We start from the raw sequence: 12,816 nt of genomic DNA on the forward strand, positions 1-12,816 counted from the left end.
AGGGAATTGCTTAAATTTTGGTTTAGTTCTGTAACGTAGTTCTGTAAAACCTTAACAAACTATGTTTTCAGAGAAAAATGACAAGGGAAAAGTGTGTGCTGTTAATTAAAAAAAAAAAAGCAGGAAAAAAACCACAAAAATTAATTTATATATTAGCTTTTGTGAAGAGGGAGTTTAAACCACCCCAGACTCTCTGGCAGAATCAAATTTGGCATATTTTATTGAGTAATATATTAGGAAGTAAAATAACTCTGTGTAATTATAAGGTCTTGCTCAGATAGGGGTGACTCTTCTCTTGCTTTTATCTCGCCAGAATTAAAATGACACTTTGTATCTTTGACTAATTCTTCTTCTTCTCCTCCTAAAAGTGGGTATATGAGAAAGCGGCATGGACAAGAGGGCAGAAGCTGTTGCCACTGGGGCAAGTATTCTCTCCTGCGATCTTTTTCTCTTTGTCCTTCTCTCTGGTGCCAGGAGCCTGTCATGGACTCTCCTTCCTTATATTAAAGTGGTAGGAGGCAAGATCCCAGTCCAGGCTTAGGAGAAGCAGAGAAGGTAGGGCCTTTGGTTTCCCCAGCACAAGGAAAAACAATCCTTCCTCTTGCTCATTAGAGCCATATGTTAGGGCTTGGGACCAAACACCAGGTAAAATCATTATGATCTAGCTGTCTCTTATCCTCTGGATATATTTATTTCACTTGGAGATCTTTCACATTGTAGTGTTCTAGGACAGGACTGGGTGGTTTAAGCCTTGATCTAATACTATCTTAATCTCATCAGAATTTCTCTTTGTCTCGTCTCTCTCTTGAGAAACTGATTTTACAAATAGAGAATGGCCAGACCATATATAAAAATAGAACTCTGACTCGCAATCTGTAGCAATCAGTCTAGAAGGACAAACCACAACCTCTGTAGCAATCAGCCCCAAACAGTCAGGACTTAATCAATAACTGCCAGCTGCACTATTTTTTGCCCCTGTTTCCAGTTTAGCACTAACCAGGGGAAGCCAAATACACTGTCCTTTCCAATTACACGGGATGCCCTGATTCTAGTTAGCCTACCTCCAGCTTCCCTTAGGCCAACAATCTCCAATTGTGACATATCTGAACCTTCCCTTTTTGTTCATTATAAAGCTTTTTTACTCTGCTGCCTGCCTGTAGTGTCTCTGAACTGGAAGTAATGGTGGCTGACTTCCTTGCTCTAGCAAGCTTTGAATGATCTTCGCTTGTTCTCATTTGAGTGGTCTTTGTTTCCATACTTTATCTGTGTATTTTCCTATAGGTATATGACTGTATAGAGAGAAATATATACCATAAAGGGAGAACTATCTAGTATCTGTAGAAATATACACAATAATCATAATAAATATATATTGCTGTATTGGTTTCATATTGGAAAACTAAATGCGCAGGGTGGTCACGTTGGAACTCAAGGAAGGCCTGGCTTCCAGCACACTTTCAAGAAGTTGTAAAACTCCAGAAAAGAAGAAAAACTATGGGCTGGAATCAAAGAAGTCTCTGGGAGTGAGAAACTGGAGCAGAAGCCAGGTGGAGACAGGAAGTCAGAGGTCAGTGTGATTTATCTGTAGTGCAATACGATTATGTAAAGGACTAGTCTGGAAGTACTCTTGTGAGTAGAAAGGGAGAGAGACTGAAGGCAGGGATGCTAGCGAAGCCTCTCCAATAGGGTAGAAGAAATTCTGAGATCACTCAAGAAGAAGGGATAAAATACTACTTCTTTGAGCCATATTGTGATGGCTAATTTTATGGGTCAATGTGACTGGGCCACTGGATGTCCAGATGTTTGGTCAAACATTCTGAGTTTCTGTGAGGGTGTGTTAATGGATTAGATTAAGGTTAAAATCAATACTCTGAGTAAAGCAGATTTTCCTCCACAATGTGGTGGGCCTCATCCAATCAGTTGAAGGCTTGAATAGAACAAAAGACTGACCCTTTCTCAAATATGACAGGATTAGCCTGTTTGAATGCCTTCTGAGTGAAACATCAACTCTTCAGTTCTATCACAGCTACTGGCTGTTGGACTTAAACTATGGCATTGGCCCTGTAGATTTTAGACTTGGTCTTCATAATGACATGAACCAATTCCTTATAATAAATTTCTTTGCATATAAGATATTTTCTATATAAAATATAGAAAATTTATATATAGGATATATGTATATGTGTGCACATGTGTGTGTGTCTAAAGGATATATATACATAGGCTACAGATAGGATATATATAGGTTCTGTTGCTCTGGAGAACCCTATGGTATACTATAGCATAGGAAATGTTTCCTGTTCTATAGGAACCATTTTTCAGGTTTGATTAGACTTAAAAGGCTAAGCTGGTATTTTGAATGAAGGAAATTGAAGCTTTTAAGCTAAAGAATGAAATCATTAGTAGAAATGGAAAAACAAAGAAGGCCAGAAATGATATGGGGCAGGAGAAGGAGGGGATTGGCTAGTTCTCTTTGGTCTATATTGAGTTTTAAACGACAGCAGGATATCCAAGAACAGCTGAGGAGCCAGCCTATAAAACATCCTCAGTAATGTTATTTGAAAGGAAAGAAAAGCAGTAAGATATAAGTCTAATGAATTATAGAGAGACTGATTTCTTGAAACAATTATCCCCAGCTCTGACACCACAGGTTATCACCAGTTTTCTTAAGGAATGTCACCAAATTTTAATCAAAATTAATTTTAGTTTATTTTGCTCACTAATCATGATCTGAAACAGCACACACCAGTGGGGATGAAGTGGAATGAAGTAGTCTCTCATATACCACTCATATTTTGCAACAACAAGCAAGTTGTAATTGTTATGCAAAACTATCTAGATTGCCAGTTTACACTGAGCTCAGCGGGTGACCCCTTCACTCTCCAATTCTCTTTGCGTGTGCATAACCAGACTCAATGGTGTACAGAGGGACTGCTCAAAAACGTTGACTGTCAAATGCGTAAACATGAACCAGGGTTAGAAAAACAGGATTAATGCAGCCTGTCTAATGAGTGTTCTCTGCAGAATGACTCTTCAGCAAGGAGGCAAATGTCCAATAGATTCAAGAATGTAACTAGAGCAGCAAGAACAGGTCCACCGGTGGCGTCACTCTCCGAGCTGTCTGATGCCCTGCTTTGCGCTTCAGTCCCTGCACACTGAATCGTTAACCTTTGGCACTGTGTAGGGTTCAGCATTTCAGAAGTGTCTTGATTATGAAAAATCTGCCAGCACTAATGGGGAACCTCTGACCCAGGTGCCAGCCCAGCCTTACAGCTCCACAGCTGCTGCAATTTTGATTGAAAAACAGGTCTCTGGTGTCAGGAACAAAGTAACTGGGAATTGGGCCACCTGTAATAGTTACACTTTTATGCAAACCATGAAGATTCATCTTCTTTTCTTTTTTTTTCTTTTCTTCTTTTGCTGTCAAAGGACGGATTTTCTGCATTGTCTGAACACAACACATACAAATCACCATCTTCAACTGCCTTCTACTCATCCGTTTCAGTTAGGGACCTACTGCGTGCCAGCTCACTGCTAGTTGCTGTTTTTTTGTTTGTTTGTTTTTATGAGAGAGCGTCATGGTTACACACACCCACACCCACATACACATGGATGCACACTGGTGCCAGGTGCTGTAAGTCACATTAATCCTGCCTGGTAGTCAGATAAGAGGGAAATCACTGTGGACTTGAGCAGCTGGGAAGGCTTCTTGGAAGAGGAGTAAGCAGCCTGGGCATGGAAGGATGAGTGGGATAGGCAGAGAAGTGGAAAGGGCCTTTAAAGCTAAGAAAACTGTCTGGATTGGGGCTTTAAACCACTAGAGTTCTGCTTGGAGGTCATGTTTACGTCACTAGTAATTAACGTGTGACAGACCACAGCGCTGATTAAATATCAGCTTACCTATTTGTTAAGCCTTATATATTCAGGGGATAGTAGACAGCATGCTCTGGATTTTTCAGAAATCCTCCAAAATGAAATGAGCCCCCCAAACCCCAAACAACCTCTGTAAGAGCCCCACTAACATGTTTCTGTAGCTGTGTTTTTCCCAACTTCCTTTCATGAAAGGACGTGATCATTGCGTGGTAGAACCACAAAAGTTAGGTTCGAGTTCCCAATGTGCAGTATGCCAAATACTGACACATCGGGGCTTAGGAGTAGAGAAAGTTTATTTGATTTGGCCAAAGTGTGAGGACGAGAGGCAAACTCTCAAATCCGACCTGCCTTTGAATATAACTGGGGGCTTTTACGAGTAAGGAAGGTATGCAGGAGGTGAGATCCCTCAGTGATGAAAGCTGCTTTTGTCCTTCTGTGATCAGACTTCTGGATGCCACCACGGAGGTCTGCATGACCTAAGGATCATTGTTCTTTAAAAGAAAAACAAGTTCATTCATCTTGCAGGCAGCCCCATGGGTAAGGATATGAAGTTAATCAATTATGAGTGACTACCCTCTACCAAAATGACTATGTGCACGCAGTCATGCCTGGAGGAAGAAAAGGACAGAGAAAGGAAAATAAGTAAATCAAACACCTGATTATTTTTACCATATAGGCTTAGTTGCAATTATACATCTCTTCTGAGTGAACATGAGATTGTTCTAAAGACATTAACAAAGGTCTTTCAGCCTGTTCACTCAGTCAACACAATTTCTGAGAGCCTCTTCTAAGCCAAGCGCCATTCTAGGAACTGAGTATACCAGTGAAAGAAACAAAAATCCCTGTCCTTATATCACTTATTTTGTAGTGTCTGTAGTGGGGAAAGATGGTTTTTTAATAAAATTAATAAGTAATTTCTGTAATCGTTTAGAAGGTGATTAGTGATACAGAAAAGGTAAACCATACATGGGTTAAGGAAACAGGTGTACTAAGGTGTAGAAATGCAACTATTTTTCCTGATGCATTTCATGTTTTCATCATATGATTTTTATCGAGATATTCATGTGCCATAAAATTCATTCCTTTAAAGTATATAATTCATCACTATTGTCTAGAACATTTCGTCATCTGCCAAGAAACCCTGTACCTGTGAGCAGTCACTGTTCGTTTCCTGCTTCCCTCAGTTCTTGGAAACCAATAGTACACATTCTGTGTTTCTATGGATTGGCCTGTTCCAGGCATTTCAAAATAATTGAATCATAGAATATGTAGCCTGTTGTATCTGGCTTCTTTCACATATCTCAGGGGTGTTAATCTTTTGTCTTTCCTGGGCCGCACTGGAAGAAGAATTGTCTTGGGCTACACATAAAATACACTAACACTAATGATAGCTGATGAGCTAAAAAAATTTCAAAAAATCTTATAATGTTTTAAGAAAGTTTACGAATATGTGTTGGACAGCATTCAAAGCTGTCCTGGGGTGAATGTAGCCTGAAGCCCGCAGGTTAGACAAGCTTGACTTATAATATTTTCATGGCTAATCCCTGTTGTAAGTTTTAATGGCTGTATAATAATCTACTCTACTGATGTGTCACATTTTGTTTATCCTTTCATTAACTGATGGACATTTGGATTGTTACTACCTTTAGGCTATGACGAATAAGGTTTCTAAAGATTTCATGTGCGAGTTTTTATATGGCCATGTGGTTTTAATTTTCTTGAGTATATACCAAGGAGTGAAATTGCTGGGTCAAATGATGACTCTGTTTTAACATTTTTGTGGAACTTTCAAACTGTTTTCCAAAACAACTGCATGGTTTTTCATTCTCGGCTGCAATGTATGAAGGTTCAAGTTCTCCATATTGTCATCAATACCTATTATTGATTATTGTTTATCTTTTTTATTATAGTCACCTAATGATATGGGACATATCTCATTGTGGTTATGATTTGCATTTCTCTTAAGGACTAATAATATTAAACATTTTTCATGTGCTATTGTAATTAAAATTATTTTTTAATTTCATTTTTGAGTCATGCATTGCTAGTGTATAAAAATAAAATTGAACTCTTTTTTTTAGCACTGAAAGATTTTTTGTGGATTACTTAGAATTTTCTATATACAAAATCATATCATCTGCAAATAGAAATAATTTCCCTTTTTCTTTTCCAGCCTGAATGCCTTTTATTTATTTTTCTTGCCTTATTTCCTTAGCTAGAACCTCCTATATGATGTTGAATAGCGATGGTGATATTGGACATTCTTACTTCTGCTCTCTGGAGGAAAGCAAGGGAATCAAATTTTAAATTAAGTAGTCAGTGTAGACTTCAATACAAAGTAGCATTTGAAGACAATTGGAGGAAATTGAGAAGCACATATGCAGCTATCTGGGGGACGGGGAATCTTCCAAGAGAAATATGTACATTTAGGAGTTATTGATATAAAAGTTCTATTTAAAACCAGAAGTCCAATGAGTTCACCAAGGGAATGAATGTGAAGAGAAAGAGAAAAAGCAAAGGATGAGCCCCGGGACACAGGGGGTTAAGAAGCCAAGGGAAAGATAAAGGAACCAGCAAGGGAGACTAAGAGTGAGAAACCAGGTAAGTAGGAGACGAGAGTACATGGTGTGCTGAAAGAGAAGTAGAGGAGGGAGTGTCAATTCTGCTAATACTTTACATCTTTTGAAGAACTGGGTTGGCTTCTTCAGCTTCTGAGAGATAGATAACATCTTGGTGCCCTTTCCTGTCAAATGAGAGTCTCCTGACCTTGGGTTCTGGGACTTGGCTTTCCACAGCTATGGAATGATGATGGACAGGCTCTGGCAGGTGTGGGTGGGTGGAGGGGAAGAACTGACAGAGCTTTCATACAGCTCCTCTCCTTGTGGTTGTGTTTGCTTAGAGGTTTGCCCTTGTCTCCACAGTTGTTTTGAGCTGCTAATCAAGTGTGCCAGATTTTCAGCTTCTGGTTTGCAAACTCCAATTCTGTCAGTTTTATCCCATTGGAGCAAAAGTTAATTAAAGCAAGATTAAAATGTTAATAATTTTAGGGGCAATATGGCAAAAGCTTGGAATCTCTGGAGGTTGAGTAAGAAAGTTTTCATGGAAACTGAAAGCATAAGGCAGTGAAAGAAATCCATCTAAATTGTCAAGCGAGTCTAATTTCAGTATTGAATATTTGCTTTTGAGAACAATTATGATTTTTCTCATTTGAAAAGAAGTTTATGCTGTTCCATTGCTCAGTGAGTATGCAGGCTGTTAAAGTCACAAACATGGGACCAAATACGGTCCAGGGATTTGGGGGATAATGTAAATTGCATCTCTCAGAGTTGTTTTCACAGCTTATACTCTGGCTAGCTGCATTATCCGTATCTCTAGTCCTGACAATAGGAACCATTCCTGGCCTATTGCAGAAACTCAAAGAGTATTTATGAAACAGGAAAATGAAAAGACCAGCCATCTTGAGTTCATGGTTCTTCTTTGACTTCCTGTTCAACATTGCTTTAATATTGGAGTGCCAAGATTTTCCTTTGCAGATGTGTAAGAAATGGAATCTGCTGCCTTTTCTAGAAAAGCTTCTCATCATGCTTCAGAGGCCAGCCTCAGCTGTCAATCTTGTCTTGCGGTCTTCTCCTGTGCGTGTCTCTGAAGGGGACTTGGGCTTCCATTCAGCCCTTGCTACACACAATCAAGATTTCATTTCTGGGGTCAACTTCTCAACAGGGCAGTGCCCTTGATGTCTACTCTCTATTGGTGTGTCCCACACAGGACCCAAGCTCACATGACATTGTTCACAATATGTCACTGCTGTCTGGGGCTTTGTGACCCAGAACATACTGTTTAAAGTAATGAGTGTGAAAGGAATGGTCTAGAACAGCCTATTTTGTGTTAAAGAAACCAAATACATGCTCCACAGTGGCAGCAGATGTGTGGAGGTTTTAAACCACTGCTCCTTTACAGAGCTGCCCATCTGCATTGGACTTGATGCTTTGAACTATGGTTGCTGCAGTCTAGTTTCCTGCAGGCATTCCTTGCTATGTGATGCTCACTTCTGATTTGTAGCTGCAGTTCTTTTTCCTGATAAATATGTGGTCCCATGCTTTGAGGGCTCTGAGCAACCTCAGGGAAAGAATCAGTCAGCTAGAGAGGAGGTGGCAACTCCACCAGCTGAGCTTTAAAAAAATGGATTAAATGAGTGAATACATGTATAATACTTTAGCATAAGTCTCAAGTTATCACTATTAGGATTATCTGAGGATTTTTTACAAATGGTCCCTCCCTGATCTCCAGGCTGGATAGCTTCCATTTAACCCTCAAGTTGCATTTTTTGGCAGCCCTCCTCCACATCCATGCTGTGTGCTCCTGGAGGCCGGCTTGTATGAACTGACTCCATCCTGCCCCCCTTCACCCCCTCATTCCCATTCCTTCTTTCTCTGGCTTTGGGTTGGGTTCAGCCAGTGAGGACCCTGGAAGGAATTCTGTAGAAGGAGGAAGGAGAGTGCATGCTATGGGCATTATTTCCTTTCTGCCTTCTAGGGTCACCTGAAGTTTGTTGGCCTTGGGCAGGAAGGTCACAGCTCCTGTTAGACAGCTTTTCCACACTGATTCTCTTTCTCCAGGTTCCTATACCTGTCCTCTCCCACGGACACTTCAGGCCTAGAGGTGGGAAGGCTCACTCTCAGCCTCAGGGTACCACAATGTCCCTTGTATCTTCCCTACATTCTGCCTGCTCTCTTGCAGAGAGTCCTTTTGTTAATCACTCCTTTAATTACTTTATTTGAGTGTTCCATCTGTTGCTGGGTAAGACTGAATAATCCATATTCCTATTGATTTTCACCATTACCAAAACAAAGCAAGGAAGCCTACATCCCTTGCCTCTTCTGCTGTTTCTGGCTATACTTCATTGGTCTCTTTTCTCCTTCAAGACTTCATTATCCTGAAACCATTTGATGGGGCAATTAGTGTGCTCGTCTCTGTGTTGAATGTGTTACCCAGCCATTTTTTAAATAAAAGTTTGGTCCAAAAGCAAAGACAGATCTCAGCAAGATTCATCAAGCAGTTTGCAGCCACCCTCTTGAGCTGTCACCATGAGGCCTCACTGAGCTCTGCTTCTGCCTGACAGTCACCTTTCTCTGAGCATGCCTTACATAGGAAGTCTTAATGCTGATAGAATCTGGCGCTGAACTTGGAGTTCAAGTGACTAATAGTTGATGCTGGAAAACACTTAGAGAACTAGATGAGAAGAATTTTAGAGTCCTAGCCAACTCTGAGGATCTCCAGAAATTTGAGAAGAGGACTTTATAGTTAGAAGACCTCTGTTTATATCCACAGCATAGACAAAGGAAGTTTGTATGTAATTGTCGTGTGTTTACTTCCCTTCACCCCACTTCTTCTCTAGACCTTCTAATACCTGACATAGTTCTAGATACACAGAATGGGCCTGGAGTCCATCAGCTTTCACCTTATTTGTTAGCTAATGCATTTTTTTTTTGCCATATAGTGAGACTTGAGCAGCCAAAATTGTCACTAGCTCACAATACATATTCCCAGGGAGTGTCTTGGGCCAGTCAGAGAACAGAGGCCATTAAAAAGATGTAATACTAAGTTATGGTGGAGTACTCATTGAAAAAGTTGAGAGGTCAAGTAAGGTAATCTAATGAGCCCTCTCAAGACCACACATGTCTTGAGAAGGCCTGAGAAGATGCTCCAGAGATCTTAGAGTTGGTTCAGAATCATCACTCTACAATATGAAACAAGCCCTCTTGATTATATTCAATGGGAATTTGAATGCATATTGTTTTCCATATCTGAATAGGCCCAGTTCTCTGTCTGCCATGACAGACAATGTACTTCCTATGCAAATAATGGCCTGTGATGAAAAGTGTTTGTCAAAAAGAAAGTTAACACTCAGGAAAATTAAAAATAATCTTTCCAATACAGTTTTTTCTCTGAGAGAGAGTTGAGACCTACCTACCTTATTTGAGATTTGGTGAGAGGTCTAGTCTTCTCAGGGGGATAAAACCTAATCTTGTATGCTACGTAGCAATATACAAATGCAAATCATTTCATCAAAGATTTTAGCCACTATGTAATAAATGGATCTTTATTTAACACGTATTAATGCTGATAGGATATTGAAGCCATGGGAATGTGTTATGCCAGTGAGGGAAAGGGCTAGAAGAGCTTATGTATTCATATGTGGATTTCTCGGACTGACTGAAACTTTTAGGCTCCTTTCTCTGATATGATTAATTCTAGAATTTTTAGCTTTTTAATGTGGTAATGCAAACATCAACAGGATCTAGGTGTGAGTGCCTCAGACGGTTCAGATTGGGCAGGAGTCTATTTCCTGTTTTGATTCCAGGTCCTTTTAGTGACAAAGCCCAGTATTTTATTAACTGTTTTCCCTAGAGCTGTCTGTAAAGATAAAGGATTTAGGAAATGTTCTATGGAAACTCTATAATTCTTGTTTTAAGACATAGCTGATGTTTCAGAGTTCATCACTCTTTAAAAATTAAATAATTTCTCCAGTTGCATGATGTAATACTTTTCACACTGAATTTATCTTTCCACTCTTTGTCTAATCCTGAAGCCTCCAAATGTTTTCTATTTTCTATCAATTTGGTTTTAAAAGCAAAAGACTTATAGTCAATTGAGACATGAGGCTCTCACTGAGTTTCTTTTCATTACCATTCATAGGATGTTAAATGGGATTTTTACTTAGTACGATCTTTTGGCTATGTTACTCTTTATAGCTATGTGCAGAGAGAATTGCCCATCTATCCCTACTCCGTGTTTCAGTCTAAAACCAGTCCTTGATCCCTGGCAAACAATTCTTTCAAATCCAAGGTTAATCCATTTTCAGTGGCCTTTGATGTGAACACTGCTAAGTGGCTTAAAAAGTGTATTTCCACTCATTCAGTCTTAGTCACCTCAGGTCAGGGTAATTTGCCTTGGAGTTCTGGTTTCCAATGAGGGTGCTGGGGACCCCAGAAGGACATGGAGCCTTTAGCAAGGCATGTAAATCCATATACTCTTCTGGCACATATTTTTTTCTGGTTTTGTAGCATACAAACATTGTTACTGATATGCTGATGTGCCTCAGCGATGTGAAGCAGCATCAGGCAGAAAAAAAAATACCTTGCACATTTATGTACTAATCTTTGAAATGCATACATTTGTTGATAAATTCATGATTTATAAAATACAAATTATCTTAAAAGAATTGCAGAATTCATAGAATCTTTTTAAGTAGAATGTATAAATCAATAAATATTAAAATTTAGAGAAAAATCATTTGTTGACATATTAGAGGAGACTTACTCCCCACAGAAGTTGGTATCTCTGCTTTGGAAGAAGGTAACAGATACTGGGTCAGCTGGAGGACCCCATATTGATGATAGGAGGAAGACAACATTCCACTCTGCAGCTCCCCAGAATTTTCCTACAATAGGTGCAGGACACAAGGATACTGCTGGTCGATTCAGCAATACCCTGAACCCAAGGATATTGATTTACTCCACCCTTTTATTATTTGCTTCTTTCCAAAATCTGGATGAGTAACTTCTGTGGGTCAAGTTAGGTATTGGCTGAGTTATCAGCATTTATTTAATAACCAGCCCATCTGTTAGTAGCTCTCCCTTGTTCATAGCCAGTCAAATTGCTCCTGACTACAAGCAATAAAATAAGATTAATGCTTTTGAAAATATACCTTGGTTACAGACTGTGACCACTTTATCATATCCACAAGTGTTAACTGTTCTCACCGTGGGGGTCCAAGTTGGCAATATATGTCACAGTACACGATGAGAGGTAAAGTGCTAACCAACTGCAATCCTTTTTATTGTTATGGAAGTATAACACTTGCTCCTTGATCTGAAAACATAACATCAGGCTGATGAGGTACGCAGAATATAGAACATAAAGAGGTTAACATCGGTGGCAACACAGAATAGGAGGTGGAGGCCATTATAGGCTGGGTTTGTTGGGAAAGGTTTTAGGTAAGAAATGGAACAATAGATAGGATTTAAAAAATGAGAAAGGAAGGTCATGGGAGTGCCTTCCTTGCTTGGCAGTGCACTCAGAATTTTACCTGTATTGTGGCACTTAATCTTCATATTAGCTCTATAAGGCAGGAAAATTGTTATCCCCCATTTTACTGATAAGAACACTGAGTGTTGGAAATTAAGTGACATTGATTCCAAGTTTACACAGATTAAAACAACTGCAGAGCGAGGGGTTGAATCCAGAACTATCTCCCAAGTGCATTAAGAAAATAGATTTTAAATATCCATCAGAAAGATAGAATTTAAATAGTTTTTTTATTTATCCAATTACACATTTTTATTTATAAGTTATATAAAAAGATAGCCAGCCAGTATGATGTATATGCAAATGTAACTCCATGCAGTCATCATGACATGGAATTCTGAAGAAAGCTTCTGTATCATTCGAGGTTCATCCAGAAAAGCAGAGCCAGCAGAACCAGGAGACCAATAGATTTATCATCTATCTTTCTATCTATTTATCTGTCATTCATCGATTATCAGTGTGTGGATTTACTATAAAGAATTGGCTTTTTTAATTGTGGGGGCTGGTTAAATAGTCCTTGTTAGACTGTCTCCACTTCTCATGCTGGATCTTGAAGTCCAAGGCAGAAAGTCAGGAAAGGAAGATCACAAGCAGGCTGGAATACCATGAGCACAGGTGAAACTCCACAAACATAAGCTAGATCCCCACAATGATGCACTGAAATCTGTGTCTGTTCCTGTTGCCTCTGCCTTTTGTAGGAAGGCATCTTGTACAAACTGAGGACCTTTGTAATAGACTTAAACAGATCTATCTGGGCCTGATGCTGCTTCACATCACTGAGGCACATCGGGCATATCAGTAACAATGTGTGTATGCTATAAAACGGCTGCTGTTTTCCTTCTACCTTCTGTCCAA

This window comes from Theropithecus gelada, chromosome 13 (assembly GCF_003255815.1).
Source record: "Theropithecus gelada isolate Dixy chromosome 13, Tgel_1.0, whole genome shotgun sequence".
Taxonomy (NCBI): Eukaryota; Metazoa; Chordata; class Mammalia; order Primates; family Cercopithecidae; genus Theropithecus; species Theropithecus gelada.